Source organism: Phaenicophaeus curvirostris, chromosome 13 (genome assembly GCF_032191515.1).
Source record: "Phaenicophaeus curvirostris isolate KB17595 chromosome 13, BPBGC_Pcur_1.0, whole genome shotgun sequence".
NCBI lineage: Eukaryota > Metazoa > Chordata > Aves > Cuculiformes > Cuculidae > Phaenicophaeus > Phaenicophaeus curvirostris.
This window is the reverse complement of record NC_091404.1, coordinates 6,105,182-6,126,796: the sequence shown is the minus strand read 5'-3', so window position 1 is coordinate 6,126,796 and position 21,615 is coordinate 6,105,182.

Here is a 21,615-nt window from a genome sequence, read left to right as displayed (position 1 = left end):
TACAGCCACATGCAAAACAGAACAGCTTTATTTTACACAGCAGGACAAACAAAGCCTGCTATTACCACTTCCTTTTAGCTCTGCCTCTAGACCAGTTACAGTCAGAAATGGATTTGTTTCCAAGCCACCATATTCTCTTTCCTCCAATGGTCTCCTTCAATGAGAAAGACACTTCAAAAGTTTAAAGATAAGAACGTGTTAATGCAGGTATGTTACATGTGTGTTGTTATTTGCTACAGTAATTTCCTTTATGACAGCATTGAAACTGGGGAATAGGGTAATTGCAGAGATTTCTAAAAGAAGTTATGAATCAGAAGTGGTAGTCAAACTTAAAATGGCTTTTATAATTTTATTTATTTACAGAGGAATCATCCTGGAGTAATGACTGTTGAAAAAAAGACACCAAAACCAGTATAGCTGCAAAAACAAGAATGAACTTTTCAGTCCTATGTTCCATTATAAACAATTGTCTCAGTAGATACCCCTTGTCCAGGATCATGTGATTCATGTTGTTCAGACCTTTGCATCTCTCAGATCCATCACAGTCTCTTTTTCCTTGCTCCTCCACTCCCAATCTGCAGCACATATTCCCACCTTTTATGTTTAGCAGCCCTTGCTATTGCTCTGTTGGATGCCAGGTACCATCTATATCCTCAAATATTTGATAGATACACTTTAATTCAGAGTTTGTTTGCATTGGTAGCTTTTGGGGGTTGGGGAATAAGGAAAACAACAGGATTGAAACATCAGGATTTTAGCAGAGTCATTGTTCTGTTGTAATGAGTTTTACTTTACTCATCTCTCTATCTTGCCTACGGCTGTTCACTTTTAATCTACATGTGCATTAGTGCCCTTGAAGTATAAAGATACCTGAAATGTTAAGAAGCAAACTAAGGAAGCGAGACATCAAATTGTTTGATGTGCACTTTAAGTAAGGAACAGGGAACCATCTGGGGGACAAGCTACAGATAGATGGTCTTCTGCTCTTTATCATTACATATGAGTCCAGATGCTAAAGTAGTTTAGTCTGATTCTATGTCGGCACCAGCAATTTCATTTTATATCGTGCTTCAGGCTATTAAAGCTTTGGAAGAGCATACTGGCACTTCGCACCTGGAATATGTAAAAGGGAGGTGCAGGTTGTTTTTTCTTGGATATAGGAATTACATTGTTTATAAGGCACTATATGACTACTGATCTGCTTTCCGAGCAAGCACAACACAACTTCCCTTTTTAATCAACAGCAGAAACAACCCTCACAGTCAAATCCTTAGCTGTATGGAATTACTGAGGAAGTTTCTGTGGAATTCATCATTTCAGAGAGAGTTTCATTCTCCCAAGAAGTCAGTATAAGTAGATACCACAGAAAACGTTACAATGCCTAGTTGGAAGAATGACTCTGAGGGATTACTGAAAAGTTAGAGGTACTAGATATTTGGTAAAAGTAAGCTAGCATAAATAGATGCCTTTCTACAGAACCGGAACTGCTGATGATACTTTGGTGGAAGGTTTCTTTCTAACAGTAGCTAGGATAAACTTAATTTTATGAATAATGAAAACTTCACATTTAACCCAGAACTTTTAAATATAGGAGCTTTTGTTGAGGGTGGGGTGAGAAGACAATTCATAGATTTCTGCTTGTAGAAACACTTTTTCCACTGCAAAAGTAAGTACATACAACATGTGCTTGTACAGAGGATTTATGCTTTTGTAAACTCTAGTTGGGTATTAGATAGTTTCAGATGATGAGCTGCTGACAGATCCAGAATTTGCACACAGCCAATACTTTTTGCTCTATCGCTCACCAGATTTCTGCAGAAAGGAAGCCATGATAGGGAACTGGAGTTATGACACAGGACAGACTTCACTCATGGAATAGCTTGCAATGAGCCATTTTTTAAACAACCTAAGCTTCTATCTGCTACGCTCCCCAAGCTTCTATCTGCTACGCTCCCCAAGCAGGCAACTTGTTCCCAAAATGAAGCAGTCAGCAAATGTGGTGACCGTGCCCACTACACAGAATGACAGAGGAATAGTTCACATTTGTAACTTACTTTCAAGGGGATGTAAATCTGGCTCTTACTGAGATGGTACATGTCACTGAATTTAAAGATTAAAAAGGAGAGAAATAATGGAAAGGATTTAGGCTACTTGACCTCAGGGAAATTCATGGCTATCTTCACTGTGCAGTTTATTCACACATTCTTGTTATGACCGCACATATTCATATAGAACTTAAAACTGTATTAAAGCCCCTGATATCCTCATATATGCTTTGTAAACACCATCTCTTTTATTGATACACACAAGAGGAGGTTTAGGCTGGACATTAGGAAAAAATTTTTCACAGAAATGGTCATTGGGCACTGGAACAGGCTACCCAGGAAGGTGGTTGAGACACCTTCCCTGGAGGTGCTTAAGGGACAGGTGGACAAGGTGCTGAGGGACATGGTTTAGTGATTGATAGGAACGGTTGGACTCGATGATCTGGTGGGTCTTTTCCAACTTGGTGATTCTATTTACATTAAAAAAATCCTTATGCCACAAATGAAACACTCATGTAAATTCTTTGCAAGCTTTGATTAAAAGATTCCCCACCTTAGTCACTGTCTGGCTTGTCTACTGGGCTCTTTTTCTGGTGTGTAACAAAGATCCCAGAAACAGGGCATGAGTACTTTCTGCTAAGGCTTCTGCAGAGCATAACACAACCAAGCGTATTGTTCTGCTCTACAGTCTCCTCAAAACCCCCAGTATTCCTATTAGCAATATATGTTTTAAGTTGACTTTCACAGTATCTTAATAAAAAGAATTTTATTATAGTAAAACTTTCTAAACATGAAGAAAAGCTCTAGCACTAAATAGTTCCCATTTGTTGCTTAGTATCTTTGCCAATTAAAACCTGTTACTTTCATTTATGCATCAGGGAAACTAAATATTAGATAATTTATTCCTAAAAAAGGATACTAAATCTCTCTTAGTTATGAGGTATTATATATATAGTCGTTCAAAAAAATGGGGAGGACTTCTATGAAAATTACAAATGGCTCTAGAACATTGATGATTTAAATACATTTCATTGTATTGATGTACTACAGAAGAATGGATTTCTCAGTTCTTGTAAGGTAAACTGTGGATACTATAAAGTCAGGATCAACACTAATACATGGTCTGGGTTAACAGTCGAAATTGCTCACTGAGATCCAAGTGATAAATGTAGTTTCTCTGAAGGAGAAAAGGGTGATTCTTGCAGTTTTTCTTTTTTACAGGGCATTTATTCTGGTTTCTGTGCTTGCAAGTTGGACATATTCAGCTGTCTTCAACAAGCATCTAGGGAAACCTTCTGATTTCAATGATTTGAGCATTAATAAATGAAATAATATGTACTCCAAAAGAAATTCAGAAGAAATGCAACCATGAAAATACAGGTACAATTCAGAGTAATAGTAAAATAGATCTGGACACACAGACTTTGATGACAGAGAGACACAAAATGAGAGATGGACCTCAGTCTGTTCTGCTGATAACATTAAAATTACTTGCTCAACATCAAGTATATAAGTTTGTGGAATCCACGACACAATAAGCTTTTTTACTACAAAGATATTTTTCTTTAGTAATGCTCAGTTTTGTTCAGGCTCCAGCTAAGAGCTTACAAACTCCCTGGGAAAGAGGAAGGCAAAAAAAATAAAAGCCCCAAAAAAGTCTAAGCTAGTTTCTCTTACCAGAGAGTCATAAAATAAAACTAATATGGAAGAATTATTAGTTGCTACACTGCTCTACTTGCTGCCCATGTAGAATTGTTCCCTATGGCACATTATCTAGTGTTTTATCCAGACTTACTTTAAGTGTTCAGCTCAATTTCAGCCATGAAACTGCAGCTAACGAATAATCTCCTTTGGTTTATTTTTATCACATTCTCAAGTATGCATTAAAATTAGCATAATTGATGGTGTAATTAAAGACATCGGCACAGCTCTGAATACTGAGTTTGCTAGTTTACATCTGCCCCATCCTGGTTGGATCTTAGAGTAAGATTTTTTTTTCCTGAAAGCTTTTTGCCAATACGACATTGGATTATTTTAAAGGCATATCTGTTTCTTGAATTATTGTCCAGCAGGTTACAAGACATTTTAATAGCTTTTAGAGTTTCCCGAATAGCACAATTCAAAGTGAAAACCAGGTAAGGACACAATTCAGCTGGCTCCCATTCCATTTACCTGTTTATATATCAATTCCAGTCATGAAAGTAGAGTCTGCCTATGCTTCTATCGTAAAAGTCCATCTGCACTAGCAAAGTAGGAGAACAACCAACTCAACAAGCACAGCAAATTTTGATTTCCTACACAGGTGTCAAAAACTAAGCACCTACCACTAAGAAGACATTTCTCTTTAGGCTGTGGCATTATCAATGAAGGAAGAAAGTAATTGGCTCAATACAGCTCTAAACAGAGTGACAGTATTGCACTTCCTTTTCACTTACTTGCTCTTTCATTCAGATTCTAGGGACCAGCATTAGAATTCAGTTCAAGCTGTTAAAACGACTGGGGGGATGAAGTTAATGAAGAACATTCCTACATCCATACCAGTGAGTTTGTGTTCTTTCATTTATGTCCTGATGGACCTGAAGTGACAATTACCCTCCTTGAAAGATGACACTAGTTACAATAATCTTCCTCACAGCTTAATGTTTATTATGTTAACAACATATTAAGGTTAGTGCTCATTTTAGAGTCAACTGTTGGCCCATGCAAAGTCCGTGGCTGAACCTAATTTCACACGTTGGATGTTCTATCCAACAATAAACTCTTGTTGCCCTTAAACTAAAGTACCATATTAATGAAGCAAACTACTAACTCAAGTGAATGTTAAAAGGGTAACATGCTTTTAAACCTATTTCTAGATTTCTACTTTTCTTGCTTCCCTTTGTACTAGAAACTACAAATATCTGTTAGTCCTAGCTTTACTAATCTACCTGATTTCACAACGCTCAAGGAAAAGTAGTTTCTGGAAAAATAACAGTCTAAAGGAATACTGCCTCAAATGTTTTTTTCTTTTTCAGATACGCCACTGAATATTATACAATTATACAATGAATGGTATGTTCCAAATCTGTGAACAAGTCAGCCTAACTTCTCACAGTTGTTAGTGAACTCAGTAATAAGTGTTTTCTTCTATCCTCAGATTAAGTAGAAATTAGATAGTAAAAATGTCAGAATAATGTAGAAAATATCTTTTTTTTTTTTCCTAAAGAGCAAGCTAAAGCAAAGATGGAGCTGGGAATATCTGAAAAGGTGAAGTGTATGAGTCCCAAGTTTGAAGGGTCATCAGTTGTGAAATAGGCTTAGAACTATCTGTCATTCGGTACACAGCAGTGCTGTAGATCTCTGTATGCTTGAAGATAACTGCACTACCAACACATTAAACCACTTATTCAACAGAAGATGTTCCATAAGTCCAGAATTGTTGACATGTATGAAGCAGAAAGGGAAATTTTATATCTCTACTGGTCTTCATCAGGCCTGAGCATATGGATCTGGTCTACTTTCAAAAGTCTTGAAGGAATAACTGGTGTTTCAACATAATTTGCACAACTGTTAAAAACATATTTTAAAATATTGTACCTGAAGTTGATTTCTGGTATGTAAACCAAGAAAAATAATTTATTTGTGCCTATAATTTGGCAAAATTCCATTATCATTTTCCATTTAATTCCTTCAAATGTTACCCTGCTGCATTTCATCTACCTTATAGATCTCCTCTCTTTCAGCTTCCTTTTCATGAATCTGTTACAAAAGATACTTTACCTGGTTTATACTTCAAAATACCATTGTTTCAAAGAGAGAAGATAAAAGAAGATAAAAAACATCAGAAGCAAGCCTTGATAAAGAGGCAGACTTTGTAGCTTTGATATAAATACAGTACAATGCTTTCTAACAGATTTCTAATTTAAACTCTCACATTAAAACAGAATAATTACTAGACCCAGTAGCAATGCAAGAAGACACATGGCTTAAATGCAGGTCTACAAAACGCCTCCATGGAATTTCTTACTTCTCTGCTTCTTTTACTTTCATAATATTTCAGCTATATAATGAGTCCGGCAATTGCCACCTGTAAAAAGCTTTTTAAAGATGTATTCAGTCTGTACAAATTGGAATTGGTCAAGCAGTACAAGTTGTATTGAGAATTACACTTTGGAAAAAAAATGTTGAAGCTGCATTTGAATATAACCTACTCTAACAGGTATTCCTCAAATGTGCGGCAGATTTTCCCTGAAGTTCTTTTAAAGATGTTTAGTGCAAAAATATTTCCACTGTAATACCCTCATACCAGAGCAAAACACCATTTGGAATCCATGTCCTCACCTGATCAATAGATATAGAGTCTAAATGTGATTTGCTGTCAATAGTTATTAGGAAAACATCACATCTCTCTTGACAACAAGAACTAAGGTCAGGTCATGGAGGTCATGAGTTTTTAATACAATGCAGAAGTAATTATAAATTTACTTAACTTAGCTTGGGTTACATTAGAACAAAAGCATTAAGTAATTCACTTTTAAGGTAGTATTTTCAGATGATCATTTGGCCAGTAAAGTCATTTGGCCGACAGAAGAAGTGAAAAACAGTCTATGAGAAATATGGGAAACTTTATGACATGCTGAACTGGGACCTCCACAATGGTCTATTAACTTCAGTAAGCCAAATGAGTGGATGAGTATCTGTTTAAATTGACTCTGAATCATAGAGACTTGGAATGCAGTCTAACTGATTAGGAATTAATAAATTATAGCACCCACATAACCTGTAAGGAGGGTTCTAGCACTTTGGGAGACTGAGTCCTGAGAAGCTAGATCTAATTTCAACAAACATGGATACTCATCAGGTTAGTTCATCTTAATTAACTGTATTTCTGACTCGGGAAGATAAGTAGGTAAAAGTCCTAGTTAATTTTAAAATATCATTCCTACTTATTTCCTACTACTTTTTAAAACTGTGAAGGTATTTTGAAACAGACATTCTTAAAAATCCATATAATTAACATAATAAAAAGAAATTTAGGCTCACAAGTGCAGCAACAATGATAAGTTTGACTAGACAAGAGTGTAGGTGAATAGACAAATGAAGTTTATTTTGTGTAAAATGAAAATAGGAAATGGGAAATGAGCTGTATTAAGAGTTAAAGTGAAATATAACCCACTTTACTATCTACAATTTCTTTACAGTTATTTTTGTAGTTGAAATTCATAATTCATGTGAGTGATTATAGCTGGCAAATACGAGTATAAGCTATTACTCTGTACAACTATCCGCATCTGCAATACTGTACGTAAAATAGGAAAAATGCCTGGGAATAATATGTACAAGTTGGAGGTTACAGCACTGAGTAGGGAGAAGACAGTGAAAGCACTGAAGATCTGATTGAGTGACAACCCCTGACAAAACTTTGGAAGAAGAAAAGGATGTGGAAGCAAGGAGACAAGAGAAAGGAAAAGTATTCCTAATCACTTCCACTATGTATAAACCGATAAAATGCTTAAAAATAACCAACACGCTGTCATCGCACACTTCCAACTACAACTTCTCAAAGCAGTTTCTAATGTGCCTTTCTGACAGCCATGAATCAAAGAGATCTGCTATTTGGCATGAAAATCTAGAAACCAAATTGTACGCTGCCAGCAGAAATGTACCCAAAGTAGTGAGAGTTTGAACCTAATACGTCAGGTTGTCCATACAGTACTTTAGACTGTATATTTTGTCAAGATGCATGTTATATAGACAACAGGAAAATAGTTTAAAGGAATATAGCCCTTCTGGTGAAATACTTCAATATAATTACAAATCCATTATCCAATGCTGTGATTACCTAGTGGTATAGCACACGTTTAATGGGCAGATTTTTCAACTTGTTTTTTAACCTCCATAATAGGTCAATGCCCTACCCATCAATTTTACTCTCCCTTCCAGATAAATGAGGCAATGACCCTATTAACTGTTTCCTTGAGCAGCTATGTGATGGCACAGTGCTCGCTTTGCAAAGAGAGTTACAAATACAGTAATGATACAGCCTGACAAGCCACTTGACTACGTGTTATTTAATGCTCAAAGGGCCACTAAGTGTGCAGGGAAATTTGTACCCATAAGATAAACTAGGCGGCATTGATAATCGTTTCATTCATTGGGTAGAATTCTCAGAGGAAGTTACCTAAATCGTCTCTAAGCTGATGGCCCAGCAGCGTGGGCAAAGGAGAAAAAGACAGAAGCAGGGAGGAAAGACGAGGTAACGCAGGGACGCAGAGCAGTTTTGAGTCAGACACAACAGATAAATTCTGAAATCTAATGTATTTGAAGGAGATTGCTTCTAAAATTCTTGAGACAGAGGCAGAAAAAGTCCCAAATAAAAATTTTCACCACAGATCTATCAAACTATTCTAAACTTAACCTAATGAGGATCACAGAGCCAGCTCATCAAAAACAACACTGCAGAAATCAAACCCACTAATATTTCTTATTCAAAATGACATTGTCATGCTCCAGTCAGCTTTCAGGTCAATTTAGAAGAGCTGAAGCACATTCAGCATATTTTCCTTGTGAAAAATTTTGAGATCATTGTTTTACAATGGCCCATTTCCCCCCCACATCACTACAGTCACAATTATACACATTTACACTAGGCACTTATCAGCTAAATAGCTTGAGGCTGCAGGTACAGAAAGCTGAAATGAATGAGGCTGGCCTTTAATAGCATCTGAGAGAGCTTCACAGTGTTGTTAGGAATAAAAAACATAAAAAAACTGGCTGACATACAGAGCAATGACTTGCATCATTTGGTAGGTTTACATTCTCTTTTGCCATTCTAAAAAAACTTTTTTTTTCTTTTTTAAGAGCAACTATGATTGTGCTGGAACAACAATGACTAAAACAAAGAATATGGCTAGTGTGCCTGGGACATTTGCCGTAAACAAAACAAGAGCTGTAGAGTACCCCAGGTTCCACTTGCTCTTTGATAACTGTTGTTTAGAGAAGTCACAGAGAGAAGAAAATATGGATAACAGAAGAATGAAGAACTGTTGCTCCCTAGTGCCTGAAAAAGTAATCCCTTGACAAAGAGAAAAGCATTATTGTAAAGGAAAAACAATTATGTGATTCACATATGTCTATCATTTCGCTTTATGCATGTGAAGTGTTTCATACTATTCTTAACATTTTGATCCAAGATTAAGCATTGCCAGGAACATTGACCTATACAAAATAAAAAAGCTCCCTACATTCAGTTACGTTTCAATCATCTTGCAAATAATTCATAGATAATAAAACGCAATAAAGACCACTGTCAGAAGCTAGATCATAGTACCTGTGTTATGTGTTTGCATTACAATGTTTACCAGGTCATATTTGATTTTAATTTAGTATTTCTTTTCAGGAATAAATTATTAGGGAATTTTAATGTACGTATCAAATAGTAAAAGTGCAGCAAATAGTATATTTATCCATTCTTAACGGCATTAAAACTATAATCTCCTTGTGACTGTTAGCTGGTTTGTTCTATTTTATTTATTATTTGACATAGTACTTTGGGTTTGTACATTGGGTTACACTATTTGCTGGCAGAAGTTGAACCTGGCATCATTTTGACTATTCTACACTTTTACTGTTGTTGTAGTCAATGCTCTGTTTATTGTCCAAACTGTGAAAACTACGACGCATCTTCAAGTAAAATTACCATTTCTATCTCAAGGCTGCTTGAACGTTGCTCTAAAATTATCCTATTTTAAACATAGTGCCTCTGTAGTGTGCTTCCAAAGTCCTATTAAGACATTAACTAATGAATCATTTAACATTTCTTCAGGCTATGCATTTTGTGTATTTTTATACGCTTCACACGAGGCCTTCCTTAGTTGGCCTCAGTAAACAGAACAGCGTCTGTCTTGTTGCTATGCAGAACCATGTACCAAGACAAGCCTGAAATGGACTCCTACATTTATTTAATACTCTAAGGGTTTCACACAACTATTCTCCCTTTACAATGCAAAGACCTCACTCCTCAGCTGTTAACCTTGCTGGTCCTTGCTTTGACCTGCCCACGAGGGTCGGGTCACGTCTAATGTCTCTGGCCTTCTACTGAGATGAGAGGCAGGTAAGTGTCCTAGGAGGACCCTCAAGTCAACCAGATTTGAGATTATCCACTTATAGGAGAGAGCTGAGCTGCGAAAAGGTCAACATGTGCAGCCTTCAAAAGAGAGGGAATAAGGGGAAGAAGAGTCTCAGCTTGGCTAGCACAACCTTCTCCTCCACGAAGAACGCCTGGACCTGCAGTCAGAACAACACTGGAAGCAGACTGGCTCTTAAAAGTCCTCCCTCTCTAGTTTCACACACTTTCAAACCTTCACTCATTTGAGAATTTAAAATAATCTTCCATACATGAGTGTGATTGCACTGAGTTGGGTTTTCTCACCCACACGAGGAAGCTGAAATACTAGGTAGTGTATTGGTTTTGACCTTGGCAGCGTTTAAAATAGTCTCCTGCTACTAACGGTGTGTTCTGGTCTATTGTGTCCAGTGATAATGAGCAGTGCCTTAAAAGAGCACATATCGATTTCACTGCCAGTTGTCAGCCCTTACTTACTCATTTCACAGCACTACCCTAAGATCCACAATGCTATAACCGTCACACCCTGAATAGTGAAATATTCCCTGTGATATAATACAGTGATACACTTTGCGTTTAAGCAACAGCCTAGCAGAAAAAAAAAAAACCACAAAAACATCCTGATAGCACAGAAACAATTTCTTCCCATAACATGGATAGCAATGTCAAGTAGGAAAAGAATAATTGATTTTGCACTGGTTTTATGAGAAAAGCATAATAAGCCTAAAATATTACCCATGCTGCTAGTTCAAATGAATTCAGAAATTAAAAACTATAACGATTTACCTATGTAAAAATTGAAAATAACAGCAAGATCATTAGAAACTTTAATTTTTCCTTTATTATTTTCTCTACAAAGCATGCACTGATCATGTCTATGCACTGTGGGTGGGTTTGACTTACTATAGTTATATACCAATTATTTTGAAACAATTTATAAACAATTATGAACACATTAAAAAGTATTTTTCTAAAAAAAAATCAACAACACTGAAAGAGTGGTTTTCCAACTTCAGTACTTATGTTCTCCTTAATGCCATTAACCACTGCTCACTTTACATATAGGAATATACAAAACTATTCACTTTCATAACTGCAGAAAAATCAGAATTATTTTCATGTATATTATTTCAAGACAGTATAATTGTCCTTTTTTATATCAATCTATTAACAGCATTTCCTAAGCAATGCAATACTGCTGCCCATCGGAAGTCCTGCCAGAAAGTGAGAAAAACTTCAAAGTATCAAAAGTGTTTGGTGATAACTCCCTTGTATCTTTCTAGGTTTTAGCTTCATGATTAAATTAAGTTGGAGATTATGCCTTTGTGTTAATAGCCTTCAGCAGATTTGAGGTTTTCTGTAGTTCTTTGATCACCTGAAGCCATTTAAACTTTTCTATCTCATAATTAAATAGTACAGAGAATCAGAATTTTTTAAATGTTGAAGGACTTTCTTCTGCTTCTTTTAATTTTGTTGCTTGATGTTTTCATTTGTAAATGCCACCATCCTGCAAGGAGTTCTTATAGTCTATGAAAGAGTGGAATTTTTCTCAACTCACTTGCTTCATTAGTCACAAATTTACAGAGAGGTCCTACAACTCCCAAAGTTGTTTCATTCCCAGACTGCTCCATAACTTTGATCTATGCCCTTTTTACGCCCATTCCAGCATTACTGGGTTTATGGGGTTTCTTTTTTACATACATGAGAATAATATGATGAGGAAATGCACAACTAAAATATACATGGACATGAGAAAATAGTTCGCTAATGGTGTTCAGTGTTCAGTCTGCTTTTTCCCCGCCAACTATCATCAATTACATTGTCATTGAAAACTGACTTAGTTAAGTATCAGTGGATTTTTCTGACAAAAGTCTTACAGGGAATTGTCCGCCAATCCACAAGTAAAAATGAGAAGGCTACCTAACATCTTTGAGAGAGACTGTTATTTAAAAAGAAAATCCCTTAACTGTGTGATCTAAGGATCATTTCATACTGTGTGCAAATATAAAACCTGTGTCTGTTGTCACACCGTGGGTGATAGTCTGCTAAAAAAAAAAAAAAGACATTTCAATGTGAATGTACTGCCACAAAAGGGCAAGACAGAAGCTCTTGCATCAAATTAGACTACCTTCCAAATCCTAAAGTACAGCTGAAGAGTGGTTTGTGTAAAATTGTGGTCATCTTAAAATGAAGATTTGAAACTGGAAACAAAACAAAATGAAAACTACAGAACTGGAAGCCAGGGTGTCTCTGTTGCCCAGGCTCAGAGGTTTAACCTCAGTCACTATCCATCCCATGCCTCACACAGACAACAACAAAAGTCCAGACGTCCAAGAGACTGAGTCAGAGAACCTGGCTCTGGACAGTGACTGGGACAGATGATGCACAAAGAACAGCTGAGCAGAGACAAGAATGATGGAGCTGTTATCACACCCAAAGTGACATCTGACTGGTAGATTCAGAAAGGCAAGGGTGACAGCTCCCCAGGATAAGCAAGTGGAATTGCTGGAATTAATCAGACGCAGATCACATCAATGGTGGTGACTTCTGACACATCGGTCTTTTGTAGGTAGAGCATGCAAAGACCTCTCTCAAACGCTCACCTCTTCTGTGCAAATGTTGAGAGATTAACATCTCTAGAACTGCCAAAAGCACAGACAGAGTAAGAGAAAATGAAGAGTCATGAAGTTATCACACGGATTCATTAACCAACTGATTGGCGCTTTCCTATTGCTGCTGTCATGAAAAAGGACAGGAAGACAGATTCACATTTATCTTAAACACTTCATAGCAGCAATTCTCAGTGAAAGTACATCTTCTTGTCTCTGAAAGGTGTCTAGCACTAACGTATTTTGAAGCTAGGGGCTGCTAACTGTGGTATGAGTGGCTTTTATTACATATAAACTTACTAAGAAAACCTGGCATTGGCTGAGCAGGGCAAAAACTCATGGGTTTTTTGCTGTTTCTATCCTTAGTATAATTATAAATGCTAGAACTATAATCACTGTAGATCTAGGTATTGAGAAACAGGACTTAGACCCACAAAGAAGTCCTTAAAAATAAAAGAAAGGCATTTTTGTTTTAAAGTTTTTTTTAAAAAAAAGTAAATGGTGGCAAAATAATAAGACTAGGAGATAAAGTCTACTGACAAAAATCATAATCGTTAACAAAAACTAACTGTACCAGTGTTTCACACCAAAACTAAGATTGCAAATCACTAAAATAAAGACAGTAATGGACAGTTCCTGAGGTTGAAATCATTATTGTAGAATATTAGAATATTGCTAGTAAGACACAGCATTTACCAGTAAATTATTCATACAGTGTTCCTGACAACAGCATCCACATGTGACACACCTTTGCAAAGTATGCTTCAGGAAGGAAGCATTCCTGGTTTTGTCTTTTTCACCTTCATAAAAGCTCGACTTGCCTATACAGAACAGCCTAAAAATCTTCCCAATTGCATGAACGATGAGATTTTACAACTAGCACAAAAATTCAGGCATTGTTAAAACGTCAGGTACAGAGATACTAAAGTTACACCTCTATATCTTCTCTGTGGGTTTTAGGAATTCACACAGGCACATTAAGAAAAGTGGATATTGATAAGAACCAAGTTCCTTGCTATAATTTTCCCTGAATACAAAATGACATTTAAAAAACAAAACAAAAGAAAGCAAAAAAAAAAAAAAGTCGTGTAAGTAATTACACTTTTTCTATGGTGAGATTATTCAGAGCCTCTAATTAACTGCAGGGTTGCATCTTGATGCTGCATGGAGGTACACAGAAAGAAATGGTTCTTTTTGAGTAGCTTAAAATCTAAACAGACAGTTGACACCAGAAGCAGAAAGAAAAGATGGAAAGAGTCTACCGTAAACAATTAAATATACACAAAAACATCCATGAAACTACTAAAGGCATATGGAAAATGCTTACTAACAAATGAGGAAAAAGGCCCAATGACAAATAAAGAGAAACAAAACTGAGAATCATTGCTCTTCTCCCTGCCACTATCAACATGCAATTGTGCTTCATTTTATCTCCAAGTTAAATGAGTCGCCGTGACAGGAGCAGATGCCACAAATGCTAGCATAGCAGGAACACTTGCTGCAATAAAGGAGAGAAGTAAAGAGATTCAAGGCCAAAGAGTAGGATAGCAATTTCTTCAGCAGGCACTGCCCCTTTTTCCCAGCTTTCAAGGGAGACTCGGAGCCCTTGGTTTTCCTAAGAGAACAAGAGAAACCATCGTAGATAACCTTAAACTCTAGGGCTACCGCTTGCTCTTTTCATGCAACCCTGAGAGCACCGAAGTCTGATACAGCAAGGAAAGGAGCATTTCAATTTACAAATAAAAAGCCTGATGTACAGTGTTGCTGAATAGAATTCACTATTCAGCTTTTAGACACTTTCGGTAATAAATGATGTGCAAGAAGGTCAAGGAAAGTTTTCTCTGAAAATCCCAAGAGACACCAATTATGGTGTTATGACATTTGTCCTTTTTCTGCATTCATCTCCATTCCTCATTGTGTCCCCATCAACAATTTCACACATTTTGAGAAAAAAAATGCAAGAATGGCTCTACTGAATGTATTTTTAATGTCTCTGAAAAGATTAAAAGTAATTATAAGGTATCTGGGCATTTGGCTGTAATTCTAGTAATCTCTTGCTTTACCTCTTTGCCTGCAGTTCTGTAGCATGGTCATTTGGCACCAGCAGTTCACAGAGTGAACTCAACACAGATGTTTTCCAGTAGTTAATCTGTGACTGTGGCCAATGTGCCCCAACAGGAATCTATTCTAGCACCAGTAAGACTATCTCAGAAGCTAATGTGAAGTCAGTCTAGCCCAGCTTTGCACCTTGGGATGACCTTGTCTTTGGGTTTAAGTTTTTCCTGTGTTCACCATCATTGTGTCTTATAACACCATCACATTTTACCACAACATAGTATTCTTCACACCTGCAGCAAAAATAATTACTTCAACAAGGCATAGGTTAAGACCCGTATCTCTCAGAAGTAAGACACTTTATCCTAAATCAATTCAAGCAATACACTGAGAGATAAATTTATATGAAAGTTTGTCAGCTGTGTGATTCAAGTTATAGATTCTTAATAGAGAAGAACTGAAACTCTTTATGAGGCCCAGGCAGAGATTTTGAATAGTGTGAAACGAGGTGATAGATATGAAGAGCCATTTCTATTCCTTCAGTCTTGTGTAATAATGCATTTTTCTGATAGTGCACATTCTAGAAGTGTATATCTCCTAATCAATCTGTTACAGCGCTTAGTTTTTCTCCAATACAGTCATTCTCTACATTGTGCTATAAAAAAAAGTTTTCTAGTTTCAAGGAAGTATACTAGATTTTGAAGTTTTAAATTATTATCTTAGAATATTTCTCCCAAAACCCAAGGCTCCCCTTAGTTGCTACCTTTCCTTCAAATGTTCAAGCTGCCAACAAAATCAAGTCTATCTTGGCAACAATTATATTTTGAGTACACACTTGGGGGACTTAGGGGTTCTATCCATTTTTTTACATCAGCCTTTGATTCTGCAATAGAGACACATTATATTTATTTTCTGAGGACAATGAGCAAGCTTACTTTCCACTAAATCAGGAATTGTCTTCTTACCACTGGAATTGACTGTCTTAGAAAGTATGCATAGAAAATTATTGCTACTCTAGCTTCCATTTGCAGAAGAACATGAGTGCAGTCAACATAAGAAAAAAATTTTGAAAAGCAAAATGGAACCATCAATCTGGGATAAGACTATCTCCTGTAAAAAGTTACTAGGTGATGACTTTTGATCATACATTCTAAAAGAAATACATATCTTTGCTCCTCACCATTGACTAAGTGCAGAGTAAGAGTTCAGCATCAAAATTAAAGACAAACATGTCTTAATCTTGATGGTGAAGAAAAGATAATCCAATAAAAGTTGCGGGGGTGGGGGAGAAAAAACTCAACATTCTGCACATGGGCATGGTGGTTCTAAGTATTCGTACCCAGCAATACTGCTCTGTGACAATAAAACCACGATTTAAGCCCACAATTGCCATTTGCCAGCATTTGAGGAACTTCAGTTGTTATCTATTCCCAGAGATACTCCAGTACCCTCAGGCATTGTAGAATAAAAGCATAAATTTCTACTGCTATCTCCTGAATGTATGCAGGCAGGGGGATCAGAGAGATGCTCTCTGCCACAAGTGTTCTACAAGTGAAAGAATAAAAGAGGTTCTCCTAAGGTTACATTGATGTGGAGCCCAAAGTGAAGTCATGGGAAAGAATAAGATAACATTACAGTATAACACAAGCTCTAAGTGAAGTCAGAAGATTTGTTTTTGGGGCTCACTAATCTGTTAGCACTCTTGTGCACCTCCTCTTACTCCAGCAACACATCTCTCCTGTAAGAAACAGCTGTGGAAGGGTCCTCCTAACCTGGGAGAGTCTCCTGGCAAGACAGTTACTTCCAACCCAGAACACCCTTGGATGTGGAGTAATTGGGGAAAAAAATGAAAATGAGTACAATAAGATCAAACACCTAACATGGCAAAACAACCTGGGGAGACCTATAGCCGTAATATATGAATGTGTGATTTCAAGCTCCCTTCAATGTGGTGACAGCATGGGATACTTCTCAGAAGCAGGTTAGCATAGGTTTCTAGCTATATCATATTTAGCTGTGCTACAAATTTTGCACTAAAATTTAAAATTTACCCTATAGCAATTCATTTCAGCCTAGATGAATATTTAAAAGGGGTGATTTGCCATGTTTGTGTTCGTCTGCTTTTACAAACATTCCTCCCTCTTTCCCTGCTTTTCCTTGTCAGCCTTTTTTGGTTTTGTGCTTTTTCTGTCTTCATCCCAGTTTCTCCTTTGTATTTGTCACTCATAATTTTCACTTGTTCCTTTTTCTTCCCAACCAGCTCTCCCTTGATATACTGAATGGACTGTTCAGACAAAGCAATTCCTCCTGTTTCATGCTTACTGATTTCACACACCAGAGAAGATGCTGCTTTCCAGAGAACCAATTCAGCTCAGCAAGGGGAAAGTGGCTAACAACAAGAGCAACAAGAAATTAGCGTCACTTCATTAAAAAGAAAAAAAAATAACCAACACCTACAAAGCTAAAATTTCAAATCAGCAGGATGGGAGAGATAGCGGTTTTATAGGAGCCTATTAATACATCAAGGTAAATTCTCAAGTTAAGAACTGTTTATGTGATAGGAGTTCAAGCCTGCCTTTGTCCTATTTGTGATTAGCATGGGACCCATTTGGATCTAAGACATGGGATTCGGGAAAATCAGATTAAAAGTGGATTGCCACCCAATATTTTAGCTGAACAAGCTTCCAGGAATATATTAGCGGGATGTGTCCTTACAGAAAGGATAAAAGGAGAATATGCCAGCAAGCATAAACTGCATAGCCAATATCATTACAACACTGCAGTTCTTTCCAGTCTGATGACACTTTCTAGCAGTTTATGATTTATGCTGATTTCTCCCACCTTCCTTACAATACAAGTAAATAGAGATTGAACCACACATGTAGCGGTATCTGAGTTATAGAGGTGATTTCGATGTTAGCCTTTCCTTTGAAAATGCTTAGAACTATAAATGATCATTCTTGCAGCTAGCTCCCTTCAACCACTGGCAGGCAGGTTTAATTTTGCCCTTTAAGAAAAGAGGATTTCTTCAGCATAGAGGCTGGGTAGGGTTATTTCGACCACCACTAAAATCAGCTCTAGAATATCATGCTTCCGAGAGGCAGTGATGTTTCTGTCTTCTATATATAGATATATCTATATCATCCTTTAACTATATATATAGATATATCATCCTTTAACTCACTAATCAACTTTCCATAAATTTATCTGGTTGGACTAAACACAATAGTCCTAGTTTATCTGGTTGGACTAAATACAAGAGTCCTAATCTCTCCTCTTAGAGAAAGGTTTCCCGTTCTCCCAAACATCCTAGTTACCTTTCTTTCCACCTGTTCCATTTTGAATTAACCTTAATTAAAAACACGCAAAGAGAACTACTAAAAATATCCTATATTATAGTTTCTGCAGATCCTAGTTCAAGCATTTGCTATTTCCTTTGCTAATGCAAATATGTTATCCAGCACAGCCTAAGACTGTATTTGCCCTTTTCATTGATGTGTTGCATTGGTGGCTTGCAGTCATCCTGTGGCATTCTCCTCCTCTGTCATTTCCAATTAATGAGCTCCTAGCTTGTAACAGAAATGTATTGTTTTTGTGCATGATCTTGCATTTGTCCTATTGAATTTCATTCAGATACTATTACTGTAGTCCTCAAGGTCATTTTATTCTTCCTGTATGGTATTCTAAACTCCATATGTGACAGTGGCCACAAACTTTGTGGTCTTCACAAAAAATTGTATTTTTTAAATAATGCCCCAAAAGCATCTAGAGGGAGCTCAGTGTCTTATGAATCAAGACAAATACCACAGCTGCCAGGATGCCCTGGGAGACTGACATTACGCTCCATGCCAGGACAGAAACACAAGGTTATCATATTGTGTCTGGGGATAGGATGGGAAAATGGACTAAACAGAGATAGGAATCTCTCATGTTGAAGCTACCTCATAAGTAGGTGGGAAACTCTATTAGCTATTTGGACAATCTCCCCATTTAACAGGAAGAAAGATTTGAGTGCAGTTGTCCTTCTGTATGGCTACAGTGGCACTCAATTGTGACTAGTGGGTCACAACTCCAACACCCCCAATAATTTAGCTCCAAGCAGTTGACCTTCGGTTTCTGTTGCAATAAAATCACACTGAACTGCTTGGGTGTCATGTCAGTGCAACATGTAATTCCTCTTTCATTCTACTCGATATAGGCTCAGTATCATTTGATACTAATATACCAAAGAACAGTTAATTTCAAATATTTGAGTACTTAAAGGTCATGATTCATTTGAAAGTCAGGTTCTGACACTCATACCTATACATGCTGAGCAGTGTCTATTTTCTCTAATTTCTAGAAGGTCTACAGAGAAAGTATTAATAAAGCAAAATTAGTTTTGTCCTATGCAAGTTGTTCCTCTGTTTTAGTATCTTACACTAGTATTCTTTTTTCCTGGCAAGAGAAAACAAAAGCCTGTCATTCATTTCTGCAAACTGAAAGATCTCTATGTTATGCTGTGGTTTAATGTTAAATCTGGCAGGTGTTTTGTAGGCAAATGTAAATAAAGGTACCAGCCAATCTGGAACACTGGTGCATGCCTTGTGTTCAGCAAAACACTAATGCCAAAAGCTTGATGGATATATTTTATACTAGGAAAACCTATTTCATTTAAATAGCTGTCATTTTGAGGAAGAAAAACACAAAATAAAGATGTTTACCGTAAGAATATATTTTTTTTACCTTTACTGCTCCTCTTTAATGGTGTTTATCTGACCTACATAAGCCTGATTGACACTGAAGTAATGAACAAGCATAGACGTAAAATACACTCAAAAGCATAGCCACTCCACAAAAATAATTCCTTTTTTTTAACTTTTGCATCTTTACTGGTGACTTCAAATTGATCTACATCTTGCTAGGTAGGATGTGGAAGAGAACAATCCTCCTTCTCCCCACCCCCTGTGCTTTCAGCAATAAGTTGGTTTATCCAAAGAGACACTTCAGAATGACATTTATTGTACCAAACTAATGCACTATAATATAATAAAAATTTCTCTCCCATCTCTCCACCTCCCTTGCAGCTCTCCAATAAGGAAGCTTAATCCTGACAAATTTTACCAGCCCTGGAAAAACCCATCAACCTTGACACTGCCTCGTTGCTTAAAATAAATATAAAAATAAGAGCTTGTCAACTGTACCAAGAGTGATTAATGTTTTCATAAAACACACAGTAAAAGCTAACAAGTTTAGTGTTTTCAGGGGTTTTTAAACCCCATATGGTACAAGTATTCGTGTGATATTTCCTTTTTATTTGGAAAAACAGTATCATTTTCTGTACTAGGTAAGAGTCAGACTAAATACTCATGTAAGCCAGCTTCTGAGTGTTTTATTTTAATTCTAAACTACTCATACTACATATTTAACTTTGAGGGGTGGTTTTTTTTTCCTACCAACACCGTATATATGGCTCATTAGATACTGACCTAAATCCATCTCCCTTCATTTCATTGTAGCATGACAGATTTTGTGATGGTGCTAACCAGCCTTAGTAGAGCTGCCCACCTCAATTCCATTAACAAAAAGTTAGCACATGCATAGTGGCAGCCTGAGCTATTGATGCTTTCTGAATCAAGAAAACAAAGCCCAGAGAGATAAAACAGCTGTCATATTTTAAGAAAAGTAATATTATCTAGCTTGTTTCTTTCTCTTTTTTTCTGGTCACTGAAAATAAAAACAATGAAATAGAAATAGAACATCAAATAAACATGGAACTTTAAATAAACTTATTGCAATAACAGCTGTTCATCTTTCAGTTTATTTCTGGGTCTCTTAGCACTCAGCTTTGCTTTCAGTTTTGGACTGAACAAGGTTGACAATAATGAGAAGGCCAAAACATCCCAAGATGGTTTTTTCTAATTCTGCTTATAAGAACATCTTATATCAGAAGAATTTCCTTGTGCTAAATACTGTTACCAGGACTAACTGAATCAGATCAAGGATGTGCTTCTTTCCAAAGTTATAATTTAATTTAGCAAAAAAAATTTCAGAGAATCTTTTTTTTAAAAATAGTACTGTCTTTAAAAAAGGTGTCTTTAAAAAAGCATCAATAAAGGAAATAAAACCCAACAAAATCCCAACATTTTGTCTAAAGCATAGCCTCACAGATCTTGGAAATCCAGCTCCAACATCACAGCCTTTCCACATAGCATCAAAGCCACTAACAGGGAAAAAAAAATATGAGTCTCTAGCTGTTAAAAACTGTAGGACAGATGAAGAAGTTATGTCACACAAAACACGCAGCCAGAGAAAATCCTACCTCTGAATCTGCGATTGTTGTTACTTTAGTTAACAGTCAGTTTGTTAAAATGTTAATGGTCCAGCAAATGACAAACCAGCAGTTAATTGCTAATAATGATTGGTTTCTTGGGGATTAATACCTAAATAAATCTCAAAAGTTGTGTGCTGTTAAGTAACTTATTGCTTTCTTAAAGTTGGCAGTGAAGTCCAATGTTAGCCATGTTAGTTTTGGTCAGCCTTACCATTTATCCTAATTCCAAGCTCAACCATTAATTCTAATCCCTTGCATACACAGAAAGCAAAGCACAAAAGTCCCTGACAGTCTTCAAGTGTTCATTTGGAAAAATGTTATAGAATATCTTGACCGTGGAAAAAGAAAAACCTAGTCTCGTACTGTCATTCATGCTCGCAGTAGAAAGAATGCCTGCCTGACTGTGGATGTATCTGTTCAGCATCACTGTGCAGCCCTTCCCCTCAAAAGTGTACTGTGAGGTTGCTTGGAAATCCTCATCTATAAATT